The sequence below is a fragment of the Oncorhynchus masou genome, chromosome 15 (assembly GCF_036934945.1).
Source record: "Oncorhynchus masou masou isolate Uvic2021 chromosome 15, UVic_Omas_1.1, whole genome shotgun sequence".
NCBI lineage: Eukaryota > Metazoa > Chordata > Actinopteri > Salmoniformes > Salmonidae > Oncorhynchus > Oncorhynchus masou.
Genome location: NC_088226.1, coordinates 1,593,530 through 1,606,788, shown reverse-complemented (window position 1 = coordinate 1,606,788; position 13,259 = coordinate 1,593,530). Strand labels below are relative to the sequence as shown.

The window sequence follows — 13,259 nt, the reverse complement described above, 5'->3', positions numbered from 1 at the left end:
TTTTGTGTGGATGTTTTGTTCAAACCATGGTTAAACAGAGAAAACCTGTGTGTGTTCATGACTTTGTGATGAAACAATATGACAACCATTTTTGCCCAGGAGGTACAGTATCAACACATGAGCCAGTGTCTGAGCTGCAGTGCCCTCTCAGAGACAGAGACAGGCCTGGGTTCATCCGGAGTTCACTGGGCATCTTTTCGGCTTTAGACAAACATTGCCGGAGGTCCTTCGGTGGAGACTGTTTTCATGCAAGGCAGGGTGGAAATGTAGAGGCAATTTGCCACTGCTTAGAAACCTTGACACAGTGGCCTATAGATTTGTACAAAGTGAATGCATAGTGTGAGGCAGCAATTCTTGATCATCTTGAAAGACCTAATTAGGACTTAGATCATGAGACTGCTGTTGTTATCATTTTGTTTACTATGGTGCTTGATATTTCTTTTGTTGCATAGAAATTGATTTTAAACAATATGTTGGTAATGTTGAATATCAATATTTTGCAAGCAGCACATGAGAACAAATGTTGAATCTATCACATGCAACATCTATTCAGGCTCTATTCAGGCTCTGACAAACAGAAGGTATCACACCTTCTGTTTGTCAGAGCCTGAATAGAGCCTGAACACACAAAATGATGTCGCATAAAGAAAGCTTACTTCATTTTTTGATTTCTTATTATTTTCACAGAGCGCGATAGTCCCCTTTTGATGATCTATTCAAGCTCTGCTCAGAGTTAATTCATTTCCACATGGATAGAGATACCATCAGTCAGCCGAGAAGCAGGAGGCAGAGAGTGGGGAGTTACAGAGGAGGGAGATAAGGTGAGTGGGGAAGATAGAAAGACATGGGGAGAAAAAGAAAAGTCAAGCTGAACAAAGCGACTAGTACAGGTCAGGCCATGCAGTTATCATAGTTTGCTAAATAAATATAGGCAGGAGGAATTTTTCAACATTACAAATTCAAACTCTTGTGTTGTGCCAGTCAGTCCACAAACTGCCAGAGTGAGAAGTAATGAACCTGAGATAACCCTAATACGGTGGTGTTTCAAATACACTACATGACCAAAAGTATGTGGGCACATGTTGTCAAACATCTCATTCCAAAATCATGGGCATTAATATGGAGTTGGTCCCCCCTTTGCTGCACTAACAGCCTCCACTCTTCTGGGAAGGCTTTCCACTAGACGTTGGAACATTGCTGCAGGTTCTTGCTTCCATTCAGCCACGAGCATTAGTGAGGTTGTGCACTGATGTTGGACGATTAGGCCTGGCTCGCAGTCGGCGTTCCAATTCATCCCAAAGGTGTTCGATTGAGTTGAGGTCAGGGCTCTGTGCAGGCCAGTCAAGTTCTTCCACATCGATCTCGACAAACCATTTCTGTCTGGACTTTGCTTTGTGCATGGGGACATTGTCATGCTGAAACAGGAAATGGCCTTCCCCAAACTGTTGCCACAAAGTTGGAAGCAAAGAATCGTCTAGAATGTCATTGTATGATGTAGTGTTAAGATTTCCCTTCACTGGAACTAACGGGCCTAGACCGAACCACGAAAAACAGCCAAAAGACCATTATTCCTCCTCCGCCAAAGTTGACATTTGGCAGTATGGATTGGGGCAGGTAGCATTCACCAAGCATCTGCCAACCCTAGATGAGTCCGTCGGACTGCCAGATGGTGAAGCGTGATTCATCGTGCTCCAGTCCAATGGTGGTGCGGTTTACACCACTCCAGCTGACGCTTGACATTGCACATGGTGATCTTAGGCTTGTGTGTGGCTGCTTGGCCATGGAAACCCATTTCATGAAGCTTCCGACGAACAGTTCTTGTGCTGACGTTGCTTCCAGGGGCAGTTTTGAACTGAGTGTTGCAACCGAGGACAGACAATTTTTATGCACTACGCATTTCAGCACCTGGTGGTCCCGTTCTGTGAGCTTGTGTGGCCTACCACTTTGCGGCTGAGCCATTGTTGCTCCTAGACATTTCCACTTAACAATAACAGCACTTAACATTGACTGGGGCAGCTCTAGCAGGGCAGACATTTTAGGAACTGACTTGTTGGAAAGGTGGCATCCTATGACTGTGTCACGTTGAAAGTCAGTAAGGCCATTCTACTGCCAATGTTTATCTATGGAGATTGCATAGCTGTGTGCTAAATTGTATCAGTTGTCAGCAACGGGTGTGGCTTTTATAGCCGAATCCACTAATTTGAAGTGGAGTCACATACTTTTGTATATATTGTGTACTTACTCGCACAACTGATATTGGTACCATAATAGCAATTCTTATCCAAAGACAGCTTAAGGTATGAAAGCTCTTTACATTTCCTGTTTACCAGAATGTCTGCCATTTGCTGCCAGCTTGGTATCGAAGGAAAAGTTCAAACTTGAGTCATACAACTCGAAATCATCCGTTATTTACATTACACTATTTCAATTTCTCCCTGTTTGTGACTCACCTTGGCAGCAGTTCATCCTTCATGCCTGAAACCGAATGAATTCCTTTATTCAACGTGACTCACTTGTGGTTTGTCAAAATGAATGAAGGATTTGTTCATCAGGCCATGACAAATAACCTCCACTATAGATAGGAACTTACCTGCCACTGGGCACAGACGTCATGTCAACGTATAGTTTTGGTTTAAATTTGGTTGAGTTGTCAACTAACATAAATTTAACTTGAAATCAACAAAACATTTCACCATGTCATTGGATTTAGGTGGAAAAAATAAATTCCCTCACGTTGATGACTTTTCGCAAATCCAATCAGTTTCCCACTGTGATTCAACATCATCACATTACTTTTTGTTGTTAAAATGAGCGAGGAAACAACGTTGATTCAACCAGTTTTGCCCAGTGGGCAGCCACATACTGCTCAATGTATTGTCCGTGCCTTTACAAACACCTCAGACAGTGAGGACTAGTTAGATAGCAGGTGCCTGGGAGACTGCTGTTGAATAGGGTGACTTTCTCTCAGCCATGACCACGTCACTAACCAGCCTGTGCTTACAGCCGCCCAGTGGTATTCAACCTATCCCTTATTCCACCCAGCAGCTTGTTGTCTCTGATCAGAGGTTGAGTCATATTTAATCACTTGTCGCTCCTGTTTATGGCTTTGAAGAGCTGATCGCAAATGTAATCACAACCATAGACTTAATGGGCATCTTTAATCTTAATGAGGCCCAGGGAAATCAATGGCATTTGGTACAGGCATCTAGCTGGGCTAATGAAGCACTCTCCTAATGAAGGAAAGGGGCACCCACTTGACCAACCCCCTAGCATAGAAGGATTGTCACAGTCACTTTGCCTCAGGGACCATTTCTGCTAATGCCAACATTAGGATGGCAATATACAAACCAACTTCGACAAAAATTCACCAATACTGGATTTTTCGGTAGACTAGCTCAGTTTTTACCTGATGCACGTTGAGAGCCCCACAAGCAGCAGTGAAAGGTTCAGGGCCTGGTGACCTGGTTAGCAGAGCTCTTTGATATTCAATATTAAGATAATGAGACAAATACAAACTATCCAGTCAAACCTTTTAGTTGTTTGGTACTTCTGCCATCTAGTGGCCATCGGTCATAATGTAAGACACATTTATGAGCCTGCTAACTGAAAGCCTCATTCAATTTGAAGCCCCAACAAAGGGAGAGCATGAGAAATGTAATGGTTTTCACTTACATATTTCTGTCCTTTTCACCAATATTCACATTTAGTGTGCATCCCTCATTTCAACTAGTTTGCTGTAATATTCCCTCATGACATCATGGGTCTCAACCCAGCTCTTGGTGGAATCCACAACAGATCTGTAAAACTCCTCCAGAGACTTGGTAGAGGCAACAACATCAAATTCACTCTCATCGCCAGCAATAGTGAAGATTACATGCTCAATCTATCCAATGGTGTGGTAACCATAAGCTCCAAAACGATGCAAGGTAATTAGTGGACGTCATAACCTTGGGGCTCTTACCAGGTACTGACAGTATGACCAGCTGAGCCTGGGACTGGCGTAGGGCAGGGACGTCGCTCCCTTAAGTTCGTAACACTCACAAACTACCCAAAGAAAAAGCAACAAAGAAAGCCCCAAAGTGAGCCCCTCCCCTCATTATAAGGAGCCAATTGCCTGCCTCTGATCATTCTCAACCATGCTGAACTTCCTCACACTCTTGCGAGTAAGGGTATGCAGTGAGATATCTCACTCATATCAGAGAACCTAGGTTACGCAATTAACCTTGACTTATCTTTCAATTATTTGTTTCGATATCGCACATGTGGGAGATAGCCGACTCCCGTACCGCAAACATGCTTTCCGAAGCCAGGTAGTCTCAACATATCAACCCTGAAAGGCCCCGAAACTGAAGACAGTATGCGCCAAAGAAGGTGCAGTGATGTCAAGCCAGTAGAACCTCAAATATATGAGGGGATGCCACAGGAGGTTGGTGGCACCTTAATTGGGGAGGATGGGCTCATAGTAATGGCTGGAATGGGTTTGATACCACTCCATTCCAGCCACTTATGTGCCATCCTCCCCTCAGCAGCCTCCTGTGGGGATGCCCAACAAGCTGCATTGCAAATATCCTGTAAGGAGATACCCTTGAACAGTGCCCAAGAGGTACTGTAGCCATGGTGGAGTGAGCCCTCAGGCCCTCCAGAGTCTGTAACCCCTTGCTATTATAGACCAATATAATAATTCCACAATCCAATTGATGAGAGAGAGGTCTCACCCTAGCAGGGAGGTGCCCAGGACACAAAGAGTTGTTGCTCTTGTTCAAAGCTCTCGCTCAAACCAGGTATATGCACGATGCATGTACTGGACACAAACAATGGTGGAGATGCTCTTCTTCCATAGAAGTGAAGGGTGGCGGGTGGAAGCCACAAGCTCCAAGGTGAAACAAATGTAATTGTCTGCCTACCTTTTGCATAAATGTGAGGTTGGGCAACAAGGAAACCTTGAAAAAACCCAATTAACTTAATCATGTAACAATTAACTCATTAGGATCTGGGGCACAACGAGAGCGATTTGTTAAAGAGTTACCATCTCCCGAATTAAACTCTCAAAGGCCTTTACCTATCACATCTATAAACAGTCAACGTATTAATCATAACCTTGTATCATATCATCATTCTGAACAGTCATAACCTCCTTGCATCTGCAAAAAACCCAGCCTTAGTTATGATTCAGTACTATACAAATTGGTATAATTAATTATTTACTAGCTAATTAAATGGGAACACAGGATAAACATACACACTCTGCACCAGTTAATGACTGGAGACGTAATATGCTGAAAACTGCTCCCTAGCGGAATGACAACAACATTGATGCTTGTTAAAGTAGAGATGGAGAGGGAGAGGGACACTTCACATTGGTACATTCCGAAACTACTCACCAATAGTAACCATATAAACTCAGCAAAAAAAAAGAAATGTCCCTTTTTCAGGACCCTGTCTTTCAAAGATATTTTGTAAAAATCCAAATAACTTCACAGATCTTGATTGTAAATGGTTTAAACACTGTTTCCCATGCTTGTTCAATGAACCATAAACAATTAATGAACATGCACCTGTGGAACAGTCGTTAAGGCTCTAACAACTTAGACGGTAGGCAATTAAGGTTACAGTTATGAAAACTTAGGACACTAAAGAGGCCTTTCTACTGACTCTGAAAATCACCAAAGGAAAGATGCCCAGGGTCCGTGCTCATCTGCGTGAACATGCCTTAGTCATGCTGCAAGGAGGCATGAGGACTGCAGATGTGGCCAGGGCAATAAATTGCCATACTGTGAGACGCCTAAGACAGAGCTACAGGAAGACAGGAAGGACAGCTGATCGTCCTCGCAGTGGAAGACCACGTGTAACAACACCTGCACGGGATCTGTACATCTGAACATCACACCTGCGGGACAGGTACAGGATGGCAACAACAACTGCCCAGGTTACACCAGGAACACAGAATCCCTCCATCAGTGATCAGACTGTCTGCAATAGGCTGAGAGAGGCTGGACTGAGTGCTTGTAGGCCTGTTGTAAGGCAGGTCCTCACCAGACATCACCGGGAACAACGTCGCCTATGGGCACAAACCCACAGTTGCTGGACCAGACAGGACTGGCAAAAAGTGCTCTTCACTGACGAGTCACGGTTTTGTCTCATCATGGGTGATGGTCAAATATGAGTTTAACGTTGAAGGAATGAGTGTTACACCAAGGCCTGTACTCTGGAGTTGTATCGATTTGGAGGGGGAGGGTCTGTCATGGTCTGGGGCAGTGTGTCATTGCAGGCGATCTCAATGCTGTGCATTACAGGGAAGACATCCTCCTCCCTCATGTGGTACCCTTCCTGCAGGCTCATCCTGACATGACCCTCCAGCATGAAAATGCCACCAGCCATACTGCTAATTCTGTGCGTGATTTCCTGCAAGACAGAAATGTCAGTGTTCTGCCATGGTCAGCGAAGAGCCCGGATCTCAATCCCATTGAGCACATCTGGGACCTGTTGGATTGGAGAGTGAGGGCTAGGGCCATTTCCCCCAGAAATGTCCGGGAACTTGCAGATGCCTTGGTGGAAGAGTGGGGTAACATCTCACAGCAAGAACTGGCAAATCTGATGCAGTCCATGAGGAGGAGATGCACTGCAGTACAATTCACTCATGAAGAGGCTTCTTTGAAGATAGGCTAGCCAGCCATATTGGTGGTTTGAGCAGAGTAACAGGATGGTCCTACTTAAATTCACTTTCTAAGATACTTTACTTAGGACAGTTAATCAGCCGTACCAGTGATAAAAAGTTCAAACCACTTTAAACCCACAGCAGCAGCTTCACGCTTTTCTGGTCCCATGTTATTTTTCTTAACCCATCATTTATAGATTTAGCTGGAAAGGGGCAGTTGCGGCAGGCTGGCACACTCCCTGACCTCACTCCGGGGCGGTGACTACTCACTGTGCAAAGTTATGGAAAACAATTATCTTATAGCTTCTCAAATCACATCCCTCTCTTAACAAAAACACTTTCATAATGTATTATATTACATGCACAACGCATAGTAAACTTCATATATGTAGTGGGCATACTTTCCAAGTTACAGTATTTCCTTTATAACATGTTTAGTGACATCGCAAAATAACAAACAAATGACATTAGTGTTCTATAGATCGCCTCTGACCATTGCCCACATTCTACATTAGAAATATTGTTCCAGTATTCACTTTTGAACATGTTAGAGTTTCAGCGTGAAAAAGTCTGCTGAGACAAAGCACATTCCTTTGGTGAATCTTGAGAGCGCAGGCCTGAATCTTCGCCCTTGATTTATAACAGGGCATAAGTTGTTAATCCCCAATAATTATTTCCTTCCCCTTCTATGGGTGAGAGGGGGTATGATTGAAGTTATTCATTGCAAACTTGATCTGACCTATTTTGGATTCTCGTGGACAGTAATCACACAGAAGTTTAGCTGCGTAAAAGCCTGTCATCAAGCATGTTACATGTTTCCCAGTTGAAACAGTTTGCACATATATTCTGACATAATTGTGTGATGTTTTTGTTCGTTTTAGTGTTCGGCAGACACTCTCTCCATCTCCAAGGGAGCTGGGTGCACAGTGGCCAGGTAGAGGTCCAGTTGTAACAGGAATCCCTGGCACTGTGCTGCCGTCCCATGATACTCCCTGGGAAGGGAGAGACGCATCCCACTGGGACTGGTTCCGGACAGGACGGGTAGAGGTAACCCCGTTTGCGCTGGTCGAGGCACTGGAAAGACTTCCTGTCTCTCCCAGCGGTCCATGGTCTGGACAACGCGATCCATCATGGCACCCTGCTCCTGCTGACTCCATGGTTGGGTGTGTAATTCTGTCAGGGTGTGTCCGGGAGGCAAAGTCAGGTGCAGGAGAGCAGAGTGTAATAAACAGACGCACTTTAATTCCGGTCCAAAAATGACAGCACATAATAACAATAACGTGCCAAAAACACAGAACATAGCGCCTGACAAAATCCACATAACAATAAACAATTACACACAAAGACATGGTGGGGAACAGAGGACTAAATACATGCAGTAATACATGCAGTAATTATGGAATGAAAACCAGGTGAGTAATTGAACAAGACAAAACAAATGGATATATGAGAAATGGAGCGGTGATGGCTAGAAAGCCGGTGACGCCGAACGCCGCCCGAACAAGGAGAGGAGCCGACTTCGGTGGAAGTCGTGTCAGTGGTAAGGGGCTGTTTTCTTAAAGGAGAATTACTATAAACTAACAGGGTGGAAAATGATATCAGGGACACACAGAACATTTTAAATTAAATAAATACAATAATTTTAACTAGGACTATAACATAATGAAGAAAGATTTTAAATATAGATTTATTTTATGGCTTATATTTATTTTTAAATTTGACGAATAAGACCTGGGAAGGTGGCAAAAATGCCTACCTCCACTGAACAAAAGTATTCGATATGCATAACATTTCCCTTCAAAATCCATATTTTTGTGTTTTCAAGGTAAAGGACACCTGACCTTATATTTAAAGCATTTTAGAACCAACATTTTAAACTATTTTACAATAAATAAAAATTGATATTTCTTGGGGACAGAAAAGGCACCGCATGTTAGGAATGACATGACTCTGCCATGGTTTGTTGGGCAAAGCCTATGGAGAAAGAGCTGTTGTAGGGTTTTAGATCAACGCTGAAAATAAGGTCTGTGGTAAACATAGGCTTAGGAAATCTTATACGTTTTGTTCTATGAGATAATCTTCATCAGCAGACCTCTTTTTCAGTAATTATGTCATAAAAAATATCACATATAGACTTCAAAATCCAAAGTTCATGTTAGCAGACTGATATTATCTCACAGAACAAAACATATAAACTCTCCTAAGCCTGTGTTAACCTCAGACCTTATTTTGTGCGTTTATCCCAAAACCCTTTTCTTTCTCCATTTCCCCAATGGCTGAACGAACCAGAGGTAATCCATTTCTGGATTTTAAACTACAAGCTGGTGGGCTCTATATAGAGGTAAGAAAGACATCGATTTTGAGACCACATGTTATATTTTCATACGTTAGTATATGCTTTTCATATTAATGGGAAATACCTCTAAAAAACAAGCATATCACTAAGCGTACCGCAAGCTTTCTATTTTAAAATCTTTTTAGATTTAATCCAGCTTGTGGCATGCTAATTTAGCTTTTTGCGACTCGCGGAAACACATTTTTAGATGACCACCACAGCTAAAATCCTTAATAGTTGCTGTGAGAAAGCGGCACCGCCCTGTCAACATAGCTCAGTGCTTATTATCGGAAGTATTAGATTATGAAATCTGACTTTTTGGATAATGTTAATGATATGTTAGAGAAAGACTCCACTGAACAATTCTGAACATGAAGAATCATGTTTGTTTTGGTAAAATGTATTTTATAGCATAAGGAAGTGAAATTGCACATTGCGTTCAGCCAATCAGGTTGCAGTAGTCTTTTGTTTACCCCTGGCTGAACACTAGGTGCAACATCAGGAAATAGCATTCCTAGGCATTAGCCACTCCAGCACAAATCTGACATCACGTAAATAAAAACTATGAAACTGCTATACAGTTGTTGGTTTACGTGCATTACGGCAGAACTGATTGAATACAGCCCTTGCTGAGAGTCTGAGTGCAAAACCAAAAATCAACATACAAACAATGTATGTTCTTGTGATCGTGTCAGGTTGAATGTGTTTGTACCTGTTCATGTCATTATGGGGGAAGAGACATTTGAATTGCACAAATGTCTGTACATATTACATTAATAACAAGACGCCAATACATTCTAGAACCCACAGGAAAAAGATTTCTAGAACAACAAGTGTAACATAGAACAGCAACAATGGTCCACTTACAAGATGGCGGTAGTTCAAATTATCAAAGTTTATAAAAGGACGATGGACGAATGAGCATCAAGTCAGACATTATTTTGCCCTGAGTGACAGTGATTGTGTGTGTGTGTGCAGGTGTCTACATTTCATTATTCTCCATCAGACTTGGGTCAGCTAGTTGGAGAGTTAGATCTGAAAGAGAAAACAGAAACTGGAATTAATACATGAAACCAAGTAATAAATTGACTGGGGATCAATAAAGTTAATTTAAATGTTATATCCCATGACTGGAAAGGTCTCACGGAGGTAGGAGGTACCATTTCGTAGAAATAGAACATATGTGTAACCTATATCATATGTATTACATATCTGTATGCAACCTTACCTCGGAGAGCGGGCGGAGGACGTGTGGGCTTTATCAAGTTACTCTGAGAGAGAGCCTGCACCATCCAGGAGAGGGCACTAGTACAGTACTCCAACTGGGAGAAAGACAGAGAGAGAGAGGGTGAGAGGGGTGAACATGGTGGATGGACTCTATACAGTGCTGAACAGGCAGATTCAACAGCTGCAGTCCAAATGTTGAGGGAGAAACCAGGGGAGGCGCATTGAGCCCCCGTCATGTACACACACACACACACGTGCGTGCACAGATACACACACTAAGCCCCCCCTGCTGCGGGCAGCAGCCCAGGCTGACACTGACCTCTGCCTCCAGCATTCTTAGCCTGTGGCCGTGGTCCCGGATCTCTGCCATCTGCTTTAGGACACTGTCCACCCTTCAGACACAACCACAACACAGATTAGCGGTCAATTCACATATCACTTCTCAATCAATTTAGGAAGTGTATTAATTATTTTGATTCATGAATTTAAAATGTCATTGACCCGATCCCTAACACAGGGAGACAATCAATCTACACCATTCTATTCATAGGCCAGATCAAGCCGAGCTGTTAACTGAAGCTGTTAAATGAATCTGGCATTTAGTCGATGACATAAATAAGTGGACGAGGGTGAGAGATGGAGCGATGTCTGACTTGACAGAGGTGCGTTTGAGTCTCTCGGAGTCTTTCTCTCGCTCTCGTTTGTTCTGGGCAGACAGTATATTCTCCTTCTGGATGGCCTCCCATGTGTTCAGTCTACTGGCCTGCCTGCCACGGATATCCAGAACTGAAGAAGGGATAGAGGAGGGGGATAGAGGGAAGAACAAAGAAAATGGGAAGAAGAGAAAATGAGAAAAATACTCTTGAAGGACAATGGAAGTAGACTTCTAAAATACTGGAAGTCCAATACTTGAAGTGAATTATCTGATCATTGGTCTCCCTTCCTCTGTCTCCCTCCCCCAGTCTCTAACCAAAGTGTTTGATCTTGACAGAGGGGATCCTGCGGATGTGTCTCTTGATGAAGAGGTGGAGGTGGGAGAGGATGATGAAGGGTGGAGCCAGACAGGGTCTAGAGTGGTACTCTGCGATCAAGTTGTAGCGCTGGAACTTCCAGTGGGTGTCGCTGTGCTCCTGCACTTTGGAGAATGTGTAACTACCGGAAGGAAGGAAGGAAGGAAGGAAGGAAGGAAGGAAGGAAGGAAGGAAGGAAGGAAGGAAGGAAGGAAGGAAGGAAGGAAGGAAGGAAGGAAGGAAGGAAGGAAGGCAAGAAATGGTTAACAGGCAGAATATCAGGGAAGTGACTCCCGCTCATATAACAAATGATTGATTTTATTATACTTTTTGGTTAATGATGTTTTGGGCCCCAATGACACACATGAAAGAAGAGACAGAAAAAGATATGGCATTTTGACAACACTCAAACATGCAGGGCTAGTATCAAATAAGACACTTTATAAGTCTATCAAGTTGAATAATTTAAATACAACAACAGTAAGGAACTAGATAAGATGAATTCAGCCCATAGATTAAAAAGGCCTATTGAATGAGTGATGATCTCTCAAGGGGACACACAAATAGAGTGAAAACAGGCATATGGGGGGTGCTAGATGGGAAAGAGGGACAGAGAGTGAAAGAGGGACAGAGAGTGAAAGAGGGACAGAGAGTGAAAGAGGGACAGAGAGTATGAAAGCGGGACAGAGAGTATGAAAGCGGGACAGAGAGTATGAAAGCGGGACAGAGAGTATGAAAGCGGGACAGAGAGTATGAAAGCGGGACAGAGAGTATGAAAGCGGGACAGAGAGTATGAAAGCGGGACAGAGAGTATGAAAGCGGGACAGAGTGTATGAAAGAGGGACAGAGAGTATGAAAGCGGGACAGAGAGTATGAAAGCGGGACAGAGAGTATGAAAGCGGGACAGAGAGTATGAAAGCGGGACAGAGAGTATGAAAGAGGGACAGAGTGTATGAAAGAGGGACAGAGAGTATGAAAGAGGGACAGAGAGTATGAAAGAGGGACAGAGAGTATGAAAGAGGGGCAGAGAGTATGAAAGAGGGACAGAGAGTATGAAAGCGGGCAGAGAGTATGAAAGAGGGGCAGAGAGTATGAAAGAGGGGCAGAGAGTATGAAAGAGGGGCAGAGAGTATGAAAGCGGGACAGAGAGTATGAAAGCGGGACAGAGAGTATGAAAGAGGGACAGAGAGTGTGAAAGAGGGACAGAGAGTGTGAAAGATGGACAGAGAGTGTGAACGAGGGACAGAGAGTATGAAAGAGGGACAGAGAGTATGAAAGAGGGACAGAGAGTATGAAAGAGGGACAGAGAGTATGAAAGAGGGACAGAGAGTATGAAAGAGGGACAGAGAGTATGAAAGAGGGACAGAGAGTATGAAAGAGGGACAGAGAGTATGAAAGAGGGACAGAGAGTGAAAGAGGGGCAGAGAGTGAAAGAGGGGCAGAGAGTGAAAGAGGGGCAGAGTGTTTGAAAGAGGGACAGAGTGTTTGAAAGAGGGACAGAGTGTGAACGAGGGACAGAGAGTATGAACGAGGGACAGAGAGTATGAACGAGGGACAGAGAGTATGAACGAGGGACAGAGAGTATGAAAGAGGGACAGAGAGTATGAAAGAGGGACAGAGAGTATGAAAGAGGGACAGAGAGTATGAAAGAGGGACAGAGAGTATGAACGAGGGACAGAGAGTATGAACGAGGGACAGAGTGTATGAAAGAGGGACAGAGAGTATGAAAGAGGGACAGAGAGTGAAAGAGGGACAGAGAGTATGAAAGAGGGACAGAGAGTATGAAAGAGGGACAGAGAGTATGAAAGAGGGACAGAGAGTATGAAAGAGGGACAGAGAGTATGAAAGAGGGACAGAGAGTATGAAAGAGGGACAGAGAGTATGAAAGAGGGACAGAGAGTATGAAAGCGGGACAGAGAGTGAAAGAGGGACAGAGAGTGAAAGAGGGACAGAGAGTATGAAAGCGGGACAGAGAGTATGAAAGCGGGACAGAGAGTATGAAAGCGGGACAGAGAGTATGAAAGCGGGACAG

General features: G+C 43.7%; 1 pseudogene; it reads right to left on the bottom strand.

The window, feature by feature from the left end:
- Positions 1–7,875: 7,875 nt before the first annotated feature.
- The window catches only part of LOC135555297 (transient receptor potential cation channel subfamily M member 4-like), an 81,037-nt pseudogene continuing 75,653 nt past the window's right edge, over positions 7,876–13,259 (bottom strand).